At 35.3% G+C, this 10,089-nt stretch overlaps 1 pseudogene; it reads left to right on the top strand.

The window, feature by feature from the left end:
• Positions 1 to 572: 572 nt before the first annotated feature.
• LOC127966112 (esterase OVCA2-like) lies at positions 573 to 6,765 on the top strand (annotated as a pseudogene).
• The last annotated feature ends 3,324 nt before the right edge of the window (positions 6,766 to 10,089 follow it).

Below are 10,089 nucleotides of genomic sequence, written 5' to 3'. Positions count from 1 at the left end.
TCATTTAAGGCTCATACATTGTAGCATATTTGTGTTCTCAGCTGCACTTTGGAAATCTGAAATCATTTATGTGTGCTTTCGATCAGTATTATCATACATCATATCAGTACATCATAACTCCAGTCTTCAGTGTCACATGATCCTTCTGGAATCATTCTATTATGCTTATTTGCTACTCAAGAAATATTTATTATTTTTATCAATGTTAAAAACAGTTGTGCTGCTTAATAATTCCAAAAAATGTTACTTTCACTTTGCATCACTTAATCTTTAAATGATAATTGTTTAAATACATTGTAAGCATGATTTATTGTTAAAACAATTCCTGAATATTGTCCAATAACTGAAATCCCTTTCAAGTGCTGTGTGTCCTTTGAGTATATGGCCATGTTAATTCCAATCAGAAAGGTCGTACCAGTATTGATAAAGAGACATGTTAATATCAAATAAGCTATTATTATAAGTAATGGTATAACTTATAACCGAGGTTTTGTCCAGAGGTGCCAGTAGTGAGATCTTTTGGCCAGGTGTGAATGGAAATAGAGGGCAGAGAGGGAGAGAGACTGATCCTAATGGGAAGTGACAGTCAGTCCAGACTGTCTGTGTACATCATGTATGCAGATGAAGTTGATGAGAGGGAAGAAACGTGTGTTGGTGTGTGTGTGTGTAAGTGGGCACATACACACGCTGCAGCAATTGGAGAGAACTGAAATTTGAATGCAAGTTCAACGTCTCTTCATCGCAGAACATTTCACATCTATTGACTTCTGGATATCTGACACCTGCTAACTCTCTGTAGACTACACATCTTCTCAGCAGTGGGTATATATATATATATATATATATATATATATATATATATATATATATATATACAGTATATATAGAGAAAAATGTATCCTGGATCAAGCCAAGCTTATTTCTGCTTTTCTGTTCACATGTCTGAACATTCAGTCAGTTCAATGATTCTGATCGTTACTGTCTCTCACATTACAATTGCACAGCCACATAACATTCTGGAACATAAGCGACGCTCACGAAGAGAAACCTCTGATAAAATTACTTGTGAAATTGATCATTTATCCATTCTGACCCATCTTTGCACTCTCTTGATTGCACTGTCATAAAAACAAAAAAAGATCTCATTCTTTTAACCTTTTCACCTTTCTTCTTTACTGCCGGTTTCACTGCCATTCTTTAATGCAGACAGAATATTACACTATAAATAGCCATGTAATGGTTAGCGCTAATTGCCATGTCCTCTGGGAAGACTTTAAAATGGTCCTAATTATCAGTGTAACACACTTGCCATGTATTCAGACAGAGTCACACTATTCAAACGCTCAAGCAGGGAGTCATCTGCATACATATTATTGGTTATTGTATGTTCTTTTAAATGTAATCTTTTTATGATGAATCAGATCTGTGAATCAATGAATCAATTCAGAATGATTTGTTATGTACCAGTACAACTGCATCATTTATTTTTCCTTTTGTGTTGCAGAGAGGAATAAAGATCATGCAGGGTTTGGAACGACACAAGGGTAAGTAAATAATGCAGTATTAATTTTGGGTGTGAACTGGTCCTATAAATTGAAATAGTATTTATAAATGTATAAATAATATTTAAGCTAAACCAATTATGGCAGTTTGGGGACATGGGAGAAAAAAAGTGAATATATATAAAAATTGTACATTTTTCTGAATTGCAAAATATTAAAAGAATAGTCATAATTGTGAGATAAAGTCACAATTACCTTTTATATTTTTTTATTCTGTGGTGAGGGAAAAAAACTGAATTGCACATTTAGAATTTTGAGATAAAAACATGCTATTATCTTTATTATTAGTCTATGGAAGATATAATAATAATAATAATAATAATAATAATAATAATAATAATAATAATAATAATAATAATAAAAAGAAAACAGCAACATATAATTCCAGAACTAGTTGCTTTAAATAGTTCATTTTAGGGATAAACTCTATGGAAATGTGTGGCATGCTATTTAATATTACAGACAGTAAAACAGGAAACACATTTACGGTAATGCACTTACAACAGAAAACCACAATGATGTGGTCTGAATGCTATTATTATGTTTATCGATGGTCTGTGGCACAAATTGTCCAAATTTTATTGCATGGAACGCTACTGATAAGCTGCTCTAAAGCTTTCTGAACTGAGCTGGTATGAAGCAAACACAGAGGTCACTCAGCAGAGGCATAAATATTTGGTCAGAATAGCTGCAGGGAATGGGAATCAGCACATCCCACCCACAACGATGGCTACAATGCAAAGAAGCAAATCCCAGCTATTTGTGAGCAGAATATTACAGGTTGCATGCTGCCTGCTGAAAGAGATTTCATCCATGCTTTAAAGCTCAGAGATGATATGACTTCGGTTTATGATAAAGAGGCTTTGTGATTGCAGTGCGCTTATGCAGTTACAACAACATACAAATGACAGATTTGCTGGTTATGATCTATGATATATCACTATTGTAAAATAACAGATCCACAGCCTGGAACTAAGATATTAATACAATCTATTGTTATACTTTCCTTTCCTGCATGCAGTATAATGTCCTTCTCTATAGAGCCTTTATCTTTACTGACACATTACCTGATATATGATATTCCTACATTTCTTATAATGCACTTTAACTGCATTTATGTGTCAATATTGTAAGGGAATGGACAGTTTAGAACTTGATATGAGGGGAGTATCATGATATGTGATATTCAAAGCTATTCAGAGTTCACATGTGTGTCATTTAGGCATGCGCTGTTGGATTTTAAACTTTAACCTGTCGCTTCTGGCCAAAATATGAGTCCATAATAATGCTTCCTTCACATGAAAAAGTGACATGTTTGACATATTTGTTTAAGACAGCTTTCGACTGTTTTGCTTGTAAAACAGTGCTAGATCTGTGCATATTTCTCTCTTGATTCAGGAGAGACAACTTTTTCACCAAAGAAAGCAATATTATGGATAAATGAAAAAGGCCGGAAGTGACAGTTTGAAGTTAAAAACAATGGACTGGAGTCATGTTGTGGATTATTGTGATGTTTTTATCAGCTGTTTGGACTCTGACGGCACCCATCCACTTCTGAGGATCACTGGTGAGCAAGTGATGTAATGCTGAGTCTCTTCCAATCTGTTCTGATCTTTTCTTTGTTGCCAGAGTTGCTCTGATAAAGAAAATAATAATAATACTAATAAAAACTTAAATTCTACCATATTTAAAACCTTCTATTTCATTTATATATATATATATATATATATATATATATATATATATATATATATATATATATATAACTCAACTTTTGTAACAGGGTTGCGCAAACAGGTGCACCAACAACATTTTGTAAAAAATTGGGCTCTGTTCCCTGACACTTATTTTTTTAGAGTTTCATTTTGCACACTGTTTCTGTAAAGCGCCTGTTGTTGTTTGTGTACCGAATTTTATGGGTGACACTGACACGGTTACTCATCCCAGTACTGATGCAATCCATGCCATTCTGATCCAACGGTCCACTTATAACATGACCATACGTGTGCTTGTTTGTGAGCAATTGTGGGGGCAAATGTGCTCACGCTCCAGTTTCGTGTGTGTTTCTGTGCATATATCCTTCATCTCATCTGTATTCCGCACTGACGTTTCCTGCAGGGGTTACTTCCTGCTGCAAAGAGTGAGAATGGAGCACCCTCACCTGCCGCTAACAAGCCACATTCAAGCATAAATCACTTAAACAGCACTGAAAGGAAGGCTGGCCTAAGGGCCTGTTTTATTTATTTGGTCTTATTTGTGACTCATCTCACTGTTTGATCATGGTGAATATTAAAGAGAACAGCAGTTCAGACAGAGGACAGAGAAACTAAAAGGTAATGAACAGGTGCGTTGGTTGATGCAGAAAGTCCCTTGAAGGAGCACATCGAAGCATTTAAAGTGCGATGAAATTCTTGGCACTGGGAACATAGCTTTGGATGTGTTTAAATCTGTTAATGTGGAGAGTGAAGTATAGAGTGTCCGTAGGGAACGACTGGGAATTTGGTTAGCATATATACTCAATATGCACAGACAAGACATTAAATTAGACAGAGAGACTCATTAATTAAACCTCTTTTTCTCGTACAGATATTCATTTAAGTTAACATGCTGGATCGCCTGAAAACCTCCTTTAATTATAGCTTGAAGCATATGCTTGGTGCTGGTTTCTGCCGCCTGTGTTCTCCACAGCACATGGAAGAAATATTCTTTCGTTTCAGGGATGAGATGCACTTACAAAAAAAATAAATAATAATAATAAACATTTATGGAAAATATATGTACTATCTTTCTGTCTATCTATCTACTGTTCTCTCTATTGTCTATTTTTTTATCTGTCTACTGTTCTATCTATATTTCTGGCTGGCTGGCCAGAACTGGGATCAGTAATATTATACCGATAAACTTTATGGTGCGTAAGAGTATAAGTGTTAGAGGCATCAGGCCTCCAGGGTTCCTGCTCATTTTTAGATTAATTGTCAAGTGCTCAGGAGGCACAATCATCCAGAAACCTCACTGAGATCAACAGAGAGATGTAATCATCTAACCAAATTAAGAACTTTCCCCTCCAGGATAGCATGAAATATTGAATGCATACAGATTTATGTTAAACTTTTTGTGCGGTTATTTACAATCTTTGAAAGCTTGCAGGCAAGGTTTATTTTATTTTTATGTATTTATTTATTTATCTTATACAAACATTTGTTAATATGGGAAAACACAGAATCCCAAATCATTTTGCATAATTGTCTCTTTCATTGCTTTATTTATTCAGAAATGATAGCATGTGTGTTCATATTAAATGCAGCGATGCTTTCCTGTTTAGACATACAGTTTGATTTAAAGAAGATCTGCTTTTGTCACTGTCTGCTGTCAGGGCTTCTGTTATACTCAATGCACAGAGACCCTTGATTATAATAATGCGTTTTTTTGATAATTAAATTGAATGGGTAAAACAATTTGTGGCAATCATTTTAAAGAGACATTATTCGGTTTCTTATGAGAGGCTAACGTTTAAGAGGCATAAGAACACCGCACATTTCTACAGTGAACGCTTGCCCCCTGGCGCTTAAATTCGGAAGTACATTTCTGTTTCTACTTGTGGGAATCGATAATGTGCAAATTATGCAACGCACACCTGAAGAGTTATGAATTAGTTATGTTTCAACACGGTAACAAACCAGTCGCACAAGACGGAAACATGTCAAGTTTAGTTTCTTTTTAGCATTTTGAATGTTTTTTTTAATTATTAAGTCGACACAGAACAATATAACTTGTGTTACGTCAAATTGTTGCTGTTTGCTTGTGTTTTTCGAGTTTTGACAATAGCTAGACAATTATCGCTGTGATAGACTATTAATAATATTAATTTCCAAAGCTGCAGTTCCACTTCGAATTGTCTGTATTCAAGGTTATCGACAGAATGGTAGCTCTTTTTTTAGGGAGAATATAGGAGCATTAAGTGAAATATTAAAGAGACAAGTGGAGTTGGTGTATATTACTGCACCAGTGATGGTGAAGTTGTACATTACCACACCACATCAAGTTCCTGCAATTCAAAACCGTTAAAAAAATGCGTTTAAAACTGATAATGTTTGCTATACCTCAAAACCTTGTGGGTTGCCTAGTATCATAAGTACATTAAAATGTATAAACCTATTTTATACATTAGTCACCACAAAATCAGTCATAAGGGTAAATTTTGTGAAATTGAAATTTATATATAATCTAAAAGCTGAATAAATAAGTTGTACATATTGATGTATTGTTTGTTAGGATGGGATCATATTTGGCCGAGATAGGTTTGTTTGAAAATCTGTAATCTGAGAGTGTATTTAGAAAAATCTAAATACTGAGAAAATCACCTTTCAAAGCAATGCATATTGCTAATCAAAAAATAAGTTTTGATATATTTACGGTAGGAATTTAACAAAATATCTTCATGGAACTTGTTCTTTATCCTGATTTTATCCTTATGATTTTTGATGTAAAAGAAAAATCCATAATGTTGAACCTTGATCTTATTACTTTTTCAATGCAATCAGCCAATCAGGAGCCTAAGAAGACGGCCAGTGGTAATGATGAGGACCAGAGGGGCTGATGGTTCTCTGATGTCCAGGCACAAAGTTTTAACGCTCAGCGGGATTGTGAGAGCAGCCTGGGTCTGGAAGAGAGTACAGAGACTGCGAAAACTGCAGTGAAGGATCTTGGGCCCTTCGGTGGAATCGGGCTTTAGTCATGGTGCCGCCCTGGTGGCTATGCTGTTTGCTCTGAAAGAACAAAAACTAGAGCCTGCTTTTAATTTCCACTTTGCCATCCTGGTCACCGGATTCCACAGTGCTTGTTCCCAACATCTGTGCTTTTACGAAGGGCCGGCGTTAACAATCCCCTCTCTGCATGTGTTTGGACAGGATGGAGGAGATGAGCCGAGATCTGCTGCCAGTGTTTGATGGAACTCAAATCCTCATTCATCCCGGTGGACACTTTGTTCCAGCAGCATCTTCTCACACGCAGTCATACCAAGACTTCCTCGAGAAGTTTCAGTGAAATTATAAAATAGTATGTGAGAGTTCCTGGAATAAATCAGGTCTACATTAAATATACCACTTGAAATATTGTGCAAACATTATAAAAGCCTTGAAAATTGAACAGTCAATAAAAATAAGTTTTACACAATTATCAGGGAAATAATTACTTCAATAAAGACTTTTTGTAGGTTGCATTGCAGATTCTGTTTGAAAGATATATTGGGGTTCAAAACAAGCTAGGCTCTGTAGCGTGGTGTTGTCTGCCAAAGAAAATTATATTCATTAAATACATAACTATTCTATTTCTATTCTTATTACTTGTTTTCCTTTTTTATTAAAAAATCTTAGAGCCTAATTATATGTATGTTTTCATTTATTATGAAAAATGGCCCTCTAAGCATTCTCTTATTCTTTTTATATATTTTTTTACATTTTTTTATTTTTTTTATTTTTTCATATTTTATTATTTTATATTTATATTCTTTATATATATATATATATATATATATATATATATATATATATATATATATATATATATATATATATATATATATATATACACATACACTCACCTAAAGGATTATTGACATGGTGTCAATAATCCTTTAGGTGAGTGTATGTGTATATAACACTAACACTGTGTTTGACCCCCTTTCGCCTTCAGAACTGTCTTAATTTTTCGTGTCATTGATTCAACAAGGTTGAGGCCATTTTAGTACAGTGAACTCATTGTCATGTTCAAGAAACCAGTTTGAAATGATTCGAGCTTTGTGACATGGTGCATTATCCTGCTGGAAGTAGCCATCAGAGGAAGGGTACATGGTGGTCATTAAGGGATGGACATGGTCAGAAACAATGCTCAGGTAGGCCATGGCATTTAAACCATGCCCAGTTGACACTGAGGGGCCTAAAGTGTGCCAAGAAAACATTCCCCACACCATTACACCACCACCAGCAGCCTGCAAAGTGGTAACAAGGCATGATGGATCCATGTTGTCATTCTGTTTACATGAAATTATGACTCTACAATCTGAATGTCTCAACAGAAATTGAGACTCATCCGACCAGGCAACATTTTTCCAGTCTTCAGCTGTCCAATTTTGGTGAGCTTGTGCAAATTGTAGCCTCTTTTTCCTATTTGTAGTGGAGATGAGTGGTACCTGGTGGGGTCTTCTGCTGTTGTAGCCCATCCGCCTCAAGGTTGTGTGTGTTGTGGCTTCACAAATGCTTTGCTGCATACCTCGGTTGTAATGAGTGGTTATTTCAGTCAAAGTTGCTCTTCTATCAGCTTGAATCAGTCGGCCCATTCTCCTCTGACCTCTAGCATCAATTAGCCGTTTTCGCCCACAGGACTGCTTTTCCGTTTTCCATTCCCTTTACCATTCTTTGCAAACCCTAGAAATGGTTGTGCGTGAAAATCCCAGTAACTGAGCAGATTGTGAAATACTCAGACCGGCCCGTCTGGCACCAACAACCATGCCACGCTCAAAATTGCTTAAATCACCTTTCTTTCCCATTCTGACATTCAGTTTGGAGTTCAGGAGATTGTCTTGCCATGTAATTGGTTGATTAGATAATTGCATTAATGAGAAATTGAACATATATAAATATATAGTGTATATATAAAATTACAGAATTGCCTTTTCATGTTCAAAGTTTTTGAACCTTTAGACAAAAACGTTTTTGTAGAGTATCATATTAGACACATTGTGCTTTTATTGCTTAGTGTGATATAGGTGAGTATGGAGCTTATATTTGAAAACACCTTTTATTATTCAGAGGCCCAAAATGTGCAACAAAATATGCAATTTGAGGCAGTTGTTGATATTTATATGGCCAAAATAATATTGAAGTTCCAATAGCTTGTATTATTTTTATAGGAGCAAAAGCAGACTCATTTAAAATGCATTTAAACTCCAGTTGTCACTCTATATCTACCAATGATCCATGTCTTAATAAGATGATATTAAATGCTTAGTTTTATGATCAAGGTTGTAGTTTATATTGCTGGGGTCAAAACATAAAATGCAACGATAAAATAAATACAAATAAACGTTCATCAAAAGCCCAATGTATTGCATTTGATACTTTTTAACTTGTTAACATGATGTCGCTATAATTTATAAAAATGTTTATAATAGTTATTATATACAAAATAGTGTGTTAGTAGAGATGTTATGTCCGTAGGTTTTTTAGAACACTGTTCTGGGGGATGAACTTGATGTGATTCATGTGGGTGGATTTTCAGATTTTCTGAGTAATTAAAGTTTAGTGCTGGCACCTGCAGTACCTTCAGTTTCCAGTGGGGGCGTTAGTGGGCGTCTTTCCCCTGCAGCTGTTTATCATTTTGATTTCTCTGTCAGTGTTTGTGTTTGTGCACGCTCACAGGCAGATTGGGAACTCTGTGTTCTCGTGTAGCTTAAAGGCAGTTTGGCGGCCCAGGATTACATCTGTGATGATGATTTCCAGATGTTTGTGGGAAGCACTCCTCTAGTCTCACTCATTCTTTCCAATGTAGCCAGAGCCTCCCTGCACCTTCCCTTGCCTTTAAATGACCTGATCTCTCACTTTTTTCCCCACTCTCCCCGGCTCCATTCCTCTCTTATTCTTGTAAATGGTTATAAAACAGCTCTGTGTACAACAGCTCAAGACATTAGGATGTGATTTATTTTATAAGCAGTTTGCACTGTATCTACTATGTATTATAAATAACGTTAATAAAAGCTCGAAATCCACATTGCTTACTTTATTATGACGCATCTGTTGTGTCATTGTGCACTTTGTCAAAGTCTCTTTAAGACAAATCACTTGGTGGCCATCTTAAAAATATCCCGAGGCAAAGATTTTAGCCTCTCTCTGCTTGCAATGTGTATTTATCTGGTCCAGTTGTTCCAGTTTGTTTGCTAGAGATTGTTTACTAGAATAAACAGTCAATGAAAAGGTTTTTACAGAGCCCATAAAGGGACATGGTGATAGAGGGAAAGTGATATTACGAAATATTATATCTCACTGTTTTTGCTTTCCCCTAATAAACTTTCCACACAGAAAAAAGTATACTAATCTGGCTAAATCCGTTAAAATAAGATGAATCAGAGTGAAATGTTTGGAGGATATCAGATAGAAGGAAAAATTATATTTTGCATTTGCTCAAAAAACTGTCAAATGTTTGCATTCCACTGTAAAACTTCACATTCACAAACCTTTAGCATTCTCTCAAATTATGTGCAAATTATTTTTTCCATAAATTTTTTAATGAGATCTATCTCTTTTTTTCCTCCTTTCTGGCCTTCTTCTGTCATCATTTCATCCTTTAGTTTTATATAATTATTATAACTATTCTATATAAATATGCGTTAGCGTTTTCATTATTAACACATTTTGCTACAATACCAAGTCAATGATTACATTTTACAGATCCCACCCCCCCCCCCCCTTTTGTTTTTCTGTTCTTTCCTTCTCAGTGCCACGTGTCTCTTTCTCCATTCAAACACATGGTTTTG

Source organism: Carassius gibelio, chromosome B10 (genome assembly GCF_023724105.1).
Source record: "Carassius gibelio isolate Cgi1373 ecotype wild population from Czech Republic chromosome B10, carGib1.2-hapl.c, whole genome shotgun sequence".
NCBI lineage: Eukaryota > Metazoa > Chordata > Actinopteri > Cypriniformes > Cyprinidae > Carassius > Carassius gibelio.
The sequence above is the reverse complement of the archived record's forward strand: the minus strand, read 5'-3'. Positions and strand labels throughout refer to the sequence as shown.